Here is a 12,718-nt window from a genome sequence, read left to right as displayed (position 1 = left end):
TCATGTAATTGGGTGAAGTGGCGATTGTAAGCCAACTATGTATCTCTTTCCCTTATGTATTACACGGGTTGTGTGAAGATTACCTCACTTGCGACATTGCTTTCAATGTGGTTATGCCTCTAAGTCGTGCTTCGACACGTGGGAGATATAGCCGCATCGAGGGCATTACAAGTTGGTAATCAGAGCCTTCCCCGACTTTAGGAGCCCCCCTGCTTGATCGAATCGCTGGCGTTGTTGAGTCTAGAAAAATGTTTTGAGTCATTTAGGATTATATATATCGGAGAGTAGGAATTCTTTTTACTCCTCAGTCCCTTCGTCACTCTGGTGAGGCATCCTGACGTAGAGTTTTGACTCTTCTCTTCTCAGATTTCACTAAAAAAAATTTAGGATCACGCGGGTATCTTGGAATCGTTTCGATGGTTTTGTGACTAGAACATTGTTCTTGGTGCCTCCTGACATTTAGGGGTTGTGGCAGTGTCCCGGGGAGTTGAGCTCCGAGGTGTTGTCGTCACAATTTTATCGTTGAGATTCTGGAATACCTGAGTTTCGCCGACATCGAAAATCTCTTTTATGCAGTTGTTGGTGAGATAACCTCGACGCCACCCAGTACTGGGGAGGGAGTTCGGGAGTATTGCCATAACTCGTATAACGAATGCTTTTCGAAGGTTGAGGTAAACGATTTCCGAAGGTTTCTTGGTTATGTGTTGAAGTATGGATACAGTTGGATGTAGGATTTGCTAGTTTTGGGTGAGATATTATGCTTCCCCTGTATCCCCAACACCTGATTGCATAACCGGGAGAATTTCGGGAGTTTATAAGTGGGAATTCAAGTAGCTCTTAGGATATCTTTCCTACAGACGCATGATATGAAATTGGGGTTCGACGTCTAGTGGTCCGCCTATCCACGGTTGGTTTTACAGTGGTCTCGTTGTGTCTTAAAGAGTCCTTAGCTATGCCGACTCGGGGACGCTTCGTATGTCATGTGCACTGCCTTGTACATGATGGTGCTGTACGATCGAGCCCGTGTAGGCCCCACCACGAAAACTTCAGACGAAATCTCTATCATATGTTTGTTCCGGCTTATTCAGCAAGCCAGTCCTTTGTTTTGTTTCAATTTGTGGTATTCGAGTTGCTTTGAAGTCAAATGTGGATTCCATACCTTTCCTAAACGGTGTTCTCGTATTCCTATGTGAATACAAATCCTTTTGATCTTCGAGTTTGCCATCTCAATTTTCTTCTGAACCGGTGTGTCTCTCTTCAAGTGGATCCGATCTTTTCAACATCCGCAAGATCAATTATCAGTTCTTCTCAAAGGTGTTCATTTCTTCCATCCCAAGTTGCCTTTGTATTCCCACCCTCCCACCCTTTTTCTTCGAGGACTCAGATTTCTAAACCAACTATCCATTTTATTCATGTGAAGACTCTTCATCCTTCTCTTTCAAGTTTCGATCCGGTGATTTATTGTGCAGTTGCTAAGGAAGCTTCAAGTTCATCATTCTTCATTCTTTTCATCTCCGGTGGTTTCAAATCAAGCTTTTGTTGTTGATCATATCTCTTTTCCCTCGTTTCCAATGCTTTCCCATGCCGTTGCACCTCTTCATTTGTTCGGGTGTGCTGAAGATATCTCGAAGGTTCATGTTTCCACTCCACATTCATTCAAGCTCTTTCGAGATTGTTATCTCATTCAAGCCATTTAATTCAACCGGTGCATTCTCTCTTTTAAATCGTTCAACGGTGTTTTCTCTTGAGTGGGCCCTAACCCACAGGTCTTTTTCCAGGATCTTACCTGACTCTTCTTATTTTCCCAGAGTTACTCTCAAATTCTTTTTTCAAGTTTGATGTAAGAATGAGTTATCATTAGTCAAATGCATTTCTCTAAGATCTCTCAAATTCTTTTCATTGTTGGCTCAACCTTTTCCAATTTTCTTTCCGGAGTGCCTCAAAAATTTTCAGTGGTGGTTCTCGTCATCATTCTCAACATTTGAAGACCGAGGAATAATTTCTCTTCAATCATATCCGTTCTCGTGAAGATTCTAAGTTCTAGCTTGATGCCATCCTCTCATAATTGTTTTGGTTGCGAGAATTCTTTTCATCTATCCGGAGCAATTCAAGAGTCTTCTCAGTTTGTTTCTCCGGAGCCCATCATCTCAAAATTATTCATGTCAGCTTTCAGCCATCATTCAAAAAATCTTACCAGTGCATCGCCCAAATATCCTCTAATTAGCTTGTGATCTATTCGTTCTCATGGATCTAAATTCACTCAAGCATCTTCGTTCATTTGCTAATTCTTCCCGATGTTTCTTTATCTTTACTTCGTTCATTTTCAATTCTTACGGTGGTTCGTTCAAGATTTCTCTTCCTTCGTTTATCATATCAATTTATTCGTTGCTTCAATCATACCGGTGGTTCATTGAAGACCTTCTCAAGGTTGTGCTATATCTATCTTAATCCTTTCTACGAGAATAAGTAGTGCCAAATCCATTGTTTGTCATCAATTTAATTGGTGAAGGAGAAGCACAATGTAATTCTTATTCTTGTTTCATCGAGGGAACTCAATTCCTTATTCCGGAGCCTCATCAAAATTCTCGGTTTCAATTGTTTCATCTTTCTTTTCCCGGAGTTCCAAGTTTTTCTCAATTATTTCATCGCGAAGATCCATCTAATCATTACAAGGATTCACCTTGTGTTTTCAATGTCTTTTTCCTTTCGTTTAATCATTCTTTTATTACCGGAGTTCATCATGGAGGCTCTACATGATGGTTCACCAATGATTTAATTCCTTCTCGAAGTGTTCATCAATATTCCTTTCAGAGGAGCTCAAGCTTTTTTTCATCTTGCAATCCGGAGTGCAATTCTTTCTACCGTATCATTTAAGGTGGTGCTATGTCATTCTTGATAATTTGAGTTCATGTTTCATGACCCACATGTTGTTAAGAATGAGGTATTTCAAATCCATCAACCTCTTCGTTGGAATTATCTTGGGTTATATTTCACCTAAAACCTTCCCTAAGGATTGTTGCTAATTCTAGTGCTTATAAATGATCCAAGTTCTTCATTTATCCTCCCGGTGAAATAGTTTCTCGTCTCTTTGTGGATATCAATCCAATCTATCGTTTCCGTCGGTTGCAGAATTTCAACTCAGTTTTGAGAGGTTTTCCATAAGTCCATATCAAACTAATCCTTTTCGTTGTTGATAATCCAACAACTCCGTTCTAGCCTTTGTTGTAAGCGTGCGCTACCAAGATCTTGTTTTCTCCTCCGTTCATTCCATTCCATTCTTCCATTTCTTCCGGAGGTTTTGTGATGTTGCTCTTTTCAATCATCATCTCGAATTGTGAGGATCATGTTCTTTTCGTGCTTATCCATTTTACCGGAGTGTCATGTCCTTCATTCAAGTTCTCTCATCTTATCAACTTTTGCCTCCCTTCTCAACCGGAGTGCCGTCTGAAATCGTTTTTACCCATTCTGCCTTTCTTTCAACAGTTCCGAAGGCAGTGTGTTGTTGATTTCATCAAGTATCCTCATCTTGTCAAGATCATGTCCGATTCCTTCCATTTACAGTCGGGGTGCTGTCCAAATTATATCATTCTTTTCCCTTCGCTATCTGGTTTAACCGGAGTGTTATGTCTATCATTCCTCTTCTAACCGGAGTCTCATCCAAGTGCTTTATTTTGCCAAGTTCATATTATTGCCTTCCATTTCCAACCGGAGTGTTGTCGTATTTCATCTCTATCGTTCCTTGTACTTCTCGTTTCGACCGGAGTGCTTGGATGCACTTCTTTCCCATTGCAACCCTTCTCTCATGTCTTTCAACCCGCAGGGTTCTCGTGATGTTCCTTGTTCCTCGTTTCTAACGGAGGTTTTCAACTTTATTAATCTTCGTTGTATTATTTCTTTCAAATTTGCTCAACCTCGCAAGGTTCGTGGTTCACTCCTTTGTCAAAGAAGCAACTTAGTTCTACCTCTTCTCTTTTTATTCCGTTTTCCCTCCGGTGCCATCCTAGATCTCAGGACGAGATCCTCTCGTAGTGGTGGAGTGTTGTGACGCCCCGAGACCGTTGCGCCAGGTGTCTTCCAGTTATTCGCTGTCCTTGCCATGTCATTCGCTTGCATGTTGCATCTTTGTCATGTCATCATGTGCATTGCATCATCATGTTTTCAAAACTTGCATTCGTTCGGGTTCCCCCAGTCCGTCCGTTGTCCGTTCTGAGCCTAGACACACTTGCACGCGCCCGTGACACGTCCGAAATATTATTTTATAAGGGGCTGGAAAAATGTTCTCGGAATGGGTTGAAAGTTGGCATGCGGTGTTTTTATGTTGTCAGTAGGTCGCCTGCCAAATTTCATCGCATTCGGAGTCCGTTTGACGCCCCAACGGATAACTATAGCGGCTGTATAGCCGGTCTAACGTCAGACGTTTTCGGTCTCCGAAAACAGTTGCCGGGTCTCTCTCTCTTCTCTTCTCTTAGCGCGAGCCCTTCTGCACAGCCCACAAGTTCCAACCGACCCCTCACGTGCATGTCCGAAACTTCCCCGGACGCGACCCGGACAATCGCCACCGTTGGATCCAGATCATCCCCAAACGTCTACAAAACGTCTCCGTTTTGTTAATTGGACTCCCTAGCTATTTATTCGCGAACGTCCGATTGCAATCGGAGGAACGAGGTAGCCCCTAACCTAACCTGTGATGTATATATACTCCACTCCAAGTCTTTCTGGACAAACCCTAAAATATAGGGACTTGTCTCGTCAAGCCGTCGCCATCCACCTCGGGATCCCTTCAAATCCATTTCCACCAACCGAAGCCGCCTCCTCCTTCCTCGTTTTCCCCGTCAAGCCATCCGGCGGCCTCCCTGCGTAGCAGCGCCCCTGGCCCTGATCCAGCCACTCGAGGCCCAACCTCCTCTCGCTCTCGTGCGCGTGCACACGCTCAGGAGCTCGAGCAGGGGAGCCTCGATTCCGCCGCTCCCTGCAACCTCCCGCTGGAGTCCCCGATCCCCACCACTGGTCGCCGTGGTCGCCTCTCGCCATTTCGTCGCCGACGAGCACTGACCCAGGTCACCGTGCTCGTTGCCTCCTCGCTCCTCTGCTTCGATCTCCCTCTCAGTCGCCCGAGCCTCTCACCTCTCGCTGCCCGTGGACAGGCACCGCCGCCGGAGTGCCGCACCTCGCCGCCCCATCGCCGGCCGGCCTCGTCGTCGCTGGAAACGGCTCGGCCTCCCTCGGATCTGGTTGCCCCACCGTCCCACCTGCCGGATCCGCCAAGTTCCACGCCGATGTTGCCGTTCCCCTGCGATGGCGCCTCGGCCTCCTCTGCGCCTGCACTTGAGGCCCCGAGCTCCTCCAGGTCCTCCCTGTCCGCTGCTCCCTACCGTCCTCGAACCCCCGCCCGGATTCATGTCGCTCCGCCGTCCGCCGGCGTCCTGCCCCGCTGGAGCCGCAGCGCTGCCCCTGCCTCTGCTTCTTTCGAACCAGGGAAGAGGACGAGCGACGCCAGGCTGCGTTGACCTTTCGATCGAGCCAAACAAGCCGACCCAGCGCGCCCCTGCCGGCCTCCTCTCCACAGTTCTAGGCCGAGGCCCGTGGTGAGAAGCACCCGAGTCCCCCCCTGCACTATTGGGCTGCCCAGTTTCGGCCCATGCGTGTTTTTTTCCTGTTGTGTTTTTCCCTTTTATCCCAGAGATTGCAGTTTTACAGAAAAGCCCTTGTTGATCATGCATTTAATATCTCACAAACCGTGCATCGGATTAAAATAAATTATATATGAAACTTGCTTAGAATTTCATCTAGTTTAATAATATGCAACTTTCATCCACGTTAAAAATGTTTAAACTGCTGGTTGTGTAATTTTGCTCCTATGCCATGCTAAAATGCTTTATTTCATCACTAAATAACCGTAACTCGGAATTTAATAATCTTTATATGTAAATGGGGTGGAAAAATGCCTAGTTTAACATGGTGCTCTCATCTAGCATGGTTAACAACTCTAAAATTATGTTTAGGGCAGAACAGTACCAAACCTAATATATGCATATGAGGAGTTTCCGGACTTGTTGTTTTGTTGTTCCGGCCTCATTTAAACTTGCCTATATTAGATAGTTTCATCATGCTTCACCTCTTGCCATGCTAACAACATTTAATCTTGTTGGGTACATAAACGAGAGAGAACTAAATAAGTCATGTGGTGTTTTCTTCAATATGCAACTCCGTTGTATAATGAGCTCCACTTAATTTGTAGGATTGTTTGTGCACTTTGCCATGCCATGCCTCATTAAACCGGACATGCATCATACTTGTTTGCGCATCGTGCCATGCTTATGTGGTGGTTGTTTACTATGTTGTTTGCTTTCTTTCCGGTGTACTTCGTCTCGGTAATCCGATAACGTCGTGTTGTGAGGATTTGTTTGACTATGTCCGTTTGTCTTCTTCACGGACTCGTTCTTCTTCCTTGCGGGATTTCAGGCAAGATGACCATACCCTCAAAATCACTTCTATCTTTGCTTGCTAGTTGCTCGCTCTTTTGCTATGCCTATGATGCGATACCTACCACTTGCTTATCATGCCTCCCATATTGTTAAGCCAAGCCTCTAACCCACCTTGTCCTAGCAAACCGTTGTTTGGCTATGTTACCGCTTTGCTCAGCCCCTCTTATAGCGTTGTTAGTTGCAGGTGAAGATTGGAGTTTGTTCCTTGTTGGAACATGGATATTTGTTGGGATATTACATTATCTATTATTTAAATTAATGCATCTATATACTTGGTAAAGGGTGGTAGGCTCGGCCTTATGCCTGGTGTTTTGTTCCACTCTTGCCGCCCTAGTTTCCGTCATATCGGTGTTATGTTCCTGGATTTTGCGTTCCTTACATGGTTGGGTTATAATGGGAACCCCTTGACAGTTCGCTTTGAATAAATCTCCTCCAGCAAGGCCCAACCTTGGTTTTACCATTTGCCACCTAGCCTTTTTCCCTTGGGTTAGGCCAGCCCAAGGGTCATTTTTATTTTAACCCCCCCGGGCCAGTGCTTGTCTAAGTGTTGGTCCGAAACAGAGCCACTTGCGGCGCCACCTCGGGGAAACTTGAGGGCTGGTTTTAGCTGTACGTAGTGTTCATCCGGTGTTGCCCTGAGAATGAGATATGTGCAGCTCCCATCAGGACGTCGGCGCATCGGGCGGTCTTGCTGGACTTGTTTTACCATTGTCGAGGATGTCTTGTAACCGGGATGCCGAGTCTGATCGGATTGTCTTGGGAGAAGGAATATCCTTCGTTGACCGTGAGAGATTGTGATGGGCTAAGTTGGGACACCCCTGCAGGGATTTGAACTTTCGAAAGCCGTGCCCGCGGTTATGGGCAGATGGGAATTTGTTAATGTCCGGTTGTAGAAAACCTGAACTTGATCTTAATTTAAAATACATCAACCGCGTGTGTCGCCGTGATGGTCTCTTCTCGGCGGAGTCCGGGAAGTGAACACAGTGTTGGAGTTATGCTTGACGTAGGTTGCTCTAGGATCACTTCTTGATCATAGATTCTCGACCGTGCTTTGCCTTCTCTTCTCGCTCTCATTTGCGTATGTTAGCCACCATATATGCTAGTCGCTTGCTGCAGCTCCACCTCATACCTTTTACCCTACCTATAAGCTTAAATAGTCTTGATCGCAAGGGTGTGAGATTGCTGAGTCCCCGTGACTCACAGATACTTCCAAAACCAGTTTCCAGGTGCCGATGATATCGTGCAGGTGACGCAACCAAGCTCAAGGAGGAGCTCGATGAAGATCTTGTCCTTTGTGTTGTTTCGTACTAGTTGATCAGTAGTGGAGCCCAGTTGGGGTCGATCGGGGATCTATGTAGCATTTGGGGTAGTCTTCTTTTATTTTGGTTCCGTAGTCGGACCTTGATTGTATCTGGTTGATGTAATGCTTTATTCATGTAATTGGGTGAAGTGGCGATTGTAAGCCAACTATGTATCTCTTTCTCTTATGTATTACATGGGTTGTGTGAAGATTACCTCACTTGCGACATTGCTTTCAATGCGGTTATGCCTCTAAGTCGTGCTTTGACACGTGGGAGATATAGCCGCATCGAGGGCGTTACACCCTTGTGATGATCGCCCGCCCATCCTTCACCGCCTTCAGAAAGACTTCTTGAGCATTATCATGAAAGCATGAATTATATACTTTAACCTTAGTTGCCTCCACTCCAGTCATGTAGTTTGCAAGGTATTCATCAGTAAATAGCTTCGAAAACCTGTAAGTGCATCTAGTGCCCCTTAGTGATTTTGGTGTATTGAAGACTTATAGGTTAAGGGACTAATGCGTTTGTGCGTGTACACAGGTCTATAAGTCTATGGGGAGTTTAATATTTACAGATAAAGTCGACCCCTAAAAATGAATTTCTTCATCTGAAGACTTTGGATTTCTGAAGACTTTGAAAGTGAATAAATTGTTGTGACCATGAAGACTTGATATTCATACGAGGAACTTGAAGCATGATGACTTTTATTTTCGTAGTTTCATTTTTTCTTTCTTGAGTCACAGGAAACACCGTACTGTTAAAGGGGGTCGAGGTAAAACTAAGAAAAAGTTTCCAGGTGATGCTCAACTCAAAATCCTACACCTACCAATCCCTTCGAGTGAAGCCATTGGAAATCTCATACAGTTCAGTCAATTTCTTCAGTGACAGAGACGAAGTTCTTCTGGTCTATGAGGAATTTGTCCTGACTGAGGAGTTAGGAATTCGCCAGTGTGGATTACCTACAAGTGAGGAACATGATAGCCCTGAGGAATTTGATAGTCAAATTTCCGACCGTTGTTGTGCTATGCGCCAGCTGTCCCAAAATATCTACCCACCTAACGGTCATATCATTGAAGGGCATTTATGTCTTATCATGTCGGCCTGCTCCTTAGGCTATAAATAGCCGCCCCTACAGCTACTAGCTGGTTGGCTGCTGCACAAGAAACTGACACTTGTCATTAAGAGCATCCCATCCTCCGAGGACTTTGAGCGAAAATCATCAAGTGAGGAAAAACCCAAAACCCCAAACCAACACCTACAACCCAAAGTGATTGAGCATCACTTAAGAGATTGTTCCTATGTGGAACAGATGCTTGTTACCTTTGATGACTGTGCATCCTCCAGACGGTTAGGCATCATGGTCTAAAGCATCCAAGAGGAATTGTGGATCGCCGAGTGACCAAGTCTGTGAAGGTTTGGAAGTCACCTGAAGACTTACCACGAGTGACTGGACGAGGTCTGTGTGACCTTAGTTCAAGGAGAATACGGTGAGGACTCTGTGTCCGGGACTGTGTGTCCTCAGGTTTAAATACCTAGCCGCTCTAACCACACGTGCAACTGTCAAAGCAGTTGGAACTGGTCTACCAAATCATTGTCTTCACCGAGCTAACTAGTTCTATTTCCTCAACCCTTCCATTTCCTCATTATTGTGTTGTGTGCTTGTTCATATCTATTTGAAGACTTTGACTGAAGACTTTCTCAATTTCCTCAGTTCAATTTCTTCAGTCTGTTTGTCTTCATCCTGTTTTATCATGTGCTTACGCTTTCTGTACTCTGTGTTCGTTTTCATTTCGTCATGATATCCATGTTTATGTTATGTCATGTATGCATCTGAGTACTTATTCCACTTCAAGTAGTTCATCGCTTAGGAATTTCCTCACCCTGAAATTCCTCAGTGAAGAATTCATAAAAAAATGCCTATTCACCCCCCTCTAGTCTACTTAACGCACTTTCAAAACCACTGAAAAGAGAAAAATATCATATACTGAGGTCTAATAGAGTAACTTGTTGTGGGCAGGGGAAAAGACAACACATTACTTAACATCCTAAAGTTCACTATTGTCTTGGACAAAGTGTAAATAAAGAGCTTAATTCCAATCACCCATTTCTTTCGCCTAACAATCTTTCTTAGTTTCCTCACTTGACGCTTGTTCATGAATATTTCATTGCCCCATACGCAAAAGGGATCGAAGCGTGGATCAGTACCGCTCATATATGTACCTACAAGCAACCAGTAAATGTTAGAAACTAAACTGAGATTGCACAAATGATGTAAAATACAACTACCTATGTTCCTAAGTACAAGTATTTTTTTTGAGATTTCAATATGAACTATATACGGATGTATATAGAATTATAGATATAGTTTAGATTAGAATCTAGATTCACTCATTTTGCTCCTTATGTAGTCTATATTGGAATCTCTAAAAATACTTATATTTAGGAATAGATGGTGTATAAGACATGGGATGCAGCTAACCTCGATGGCAAACAACAACATCGCCAATTGTAGCCCTGTGTAAGTACATGGAAAGCCAATGTTAACTACAACAGGGTTAACATCCACCAAAAATAGTAAATGGTAATAAAACGGCAACATCTATAGTGATATCTTCATTGCGAAAGAGTAGCACGGTAGCAAAGGGACGGATTTAAAAATAGATACAACTGTTAATTGCAACATGCTTAACAACATCCTAATTCATGTTTTGTAAGTTTGTAGTTATTGAAATACAACTCTTTAAAAATGGATACAACTGTTAATTGCAACAGGCTTAATGTCCATTGAAACCAGTACTGATAAAAATGCAATCGGCAGAGTTAAACATCACATGGCAGGTGTTGTCCAAGCAGATAATGGCCCGGTTGTCTATAAAAAGGTAGGGAAAATAGCTAAAACGTGTTAGGCATGTTTACTAGAACATGCTTAATACATCGACCGTATAGAACATAGCCATTAATTGCAACTGGTATTGGTAAGATTGAACTGGTGAGTACATAATTGGTAAGTCCTGAGAGGTAGTTGCTGGGGAACTTCATCTTGGCCAGAGCCCGCCCAAAGTCAATGGCGGCGGAGGCGAGCTGTTCCTCCGGGTCGAAATGTGGATCAGTGCCACTGACATGTGTACCTACAGGCAACCAGTAAATGATAGAAGTTAAACTACAATTGCATAAATGATGTGAAATACTGTAAGACATGGGATGCGGCTAACCTCGACGGCAAGCAACAGCATCGGCCGTTATCACCCTGTGTAAGTACATGGACATCATCTCTAGTATATCTTCATTGTGGAGAGTGTCATGGTAGAAAATGGACAGATTAAAAAATGGATACAACTGTTAATTGCAACAGGCTTAACATGATCCTAAGTCATGTTTTGTAAGTTTGTAGCCATTGAAATACAACTGTTTAAAAATGTATTCAACTGTTAATTGCAATAGGCTTAATAGACATTGAAACCAGTACTGATAAAAATGCAATTGGCATAGTTAAACATCACAAGGCAAGTGCTGCTAGAGCAGAGAATGTCCCAGATGTCTATAAAAAGGTAGGGAAAGTAGCTAAAACGTGTTAGGAATGTTTACTAGAACATGCTTAATACATCAACCGTACAGAACATAGCCATTAATTGCAACTGGTATTGGTAAGATTGAACTGGTTAGTATATACTTGGTAAGTCCGGAGAGGTAGTTGCTGGGGCACTTCATCTTGGCCAGAGCCCGCCCAAAGTCAGCAACGGCAGAGGCGAGCTGTTCCTCCGGGTCGAAGCATGGATCAGTGCCACTGACATGTGTACCTACAGGCAACTAGTAAATGGTAGAAGTTAAACTGCAATTACACAAATGATGTGAAATACTGCAAGACATGGGATGTAGCTAACCTCGATGGCAAACAAAAACATCGGCCGTTATGACCATGCGTAAGTACATGGACAGGCATGTTAAGTACAATAGGGTTAGCATCCACCAAAAATAGTAAACGAGCAGCATCTATAGTGATATCCGGAGTCATGTATTGTAAGTTTGTTGTTGGTATTGGTGAAATTGAGCTGGACACGGTAATATTTGAACATCACAAAGTGTGCAGTACTGAAATAAACAAGGCATGAACATGCTTAATACATCAACCGTACAAATCATAGCCGTTGCAAGTGGTATTGGTAAGATTTAGCTGGTAAGATCTTACCTGTTAAGTCATGGGGGATAGTCGCTGGGGCACTTCATCTGGGCCAGAGTCTGCACCATGTCGGCGGCGACGGCGGAGGCGAGGTGTTCCTCCGGGTCCACACGCACAGCGGCCATCGCGCCATGGACCGCCATCAGCTCCTGGCGATGAGGATTTGGAGGCATGAGGATGTTTCGCAAGCGCCATTTAAGCAATCAGGCCCGGGCCGTGATAGAGATCGGTGGGTGATAACCCACAAGTATAGGGGATCAATTGTAGCTTCTTTCGATAAGTAAGAGTGTCAAACTAAATGAGGAGCTAAAGGTAGAACAAATATTCCCTCAAGTTCTATCGACCATCGATACAACTCTACGCACACTTAACGTTTGCTTTACCTAGAACAAGTATGAAACTAGAAGTACTTTGTAGGTGTTTTTGGATAGGTTTGCAAGATAATAAAGAGCACATAAATAAAAAGTAGGGGTTGTTTAGATAAAGAAATAACTAAGTTAGTTTTAGTAGAGAGCTTGTTGTCACAAGAAAGTTATTTGTCCCTAGGCAATCGATAACTAGACTGGTAATCATTATTGCAATTTTATATGAGGGAGAGGCATAAGCTAACATACTTTCTCTACTTGGATCATATGCACTTATGATTGGAACTCTAGCAAGCATCCGCAAATACTAAAGAGCATTAAGGTAAAACCCAACCATAGCATTAAAGTATCAAGTCCTCTTTATCCCATACGCAAACAACCTACTTACTC

Source organism: Triticum urartu, chromosome 5A (genome assembly GCF_056163025.1).
Source record: "Triticum urartu cultivar PI428250 chromosome 5A, HENAU_Tu73, whole genome shotgun sequence".
Classification (NCBI taxonomy): Eukaryota; Viridiplantae; Streptophyta; class Magnoliopsida; order Poales; family Poaceae; genus Triticum; species Triticum urartu.
This window is presented reverse-complemented; position numbering follows the sequence as displayed.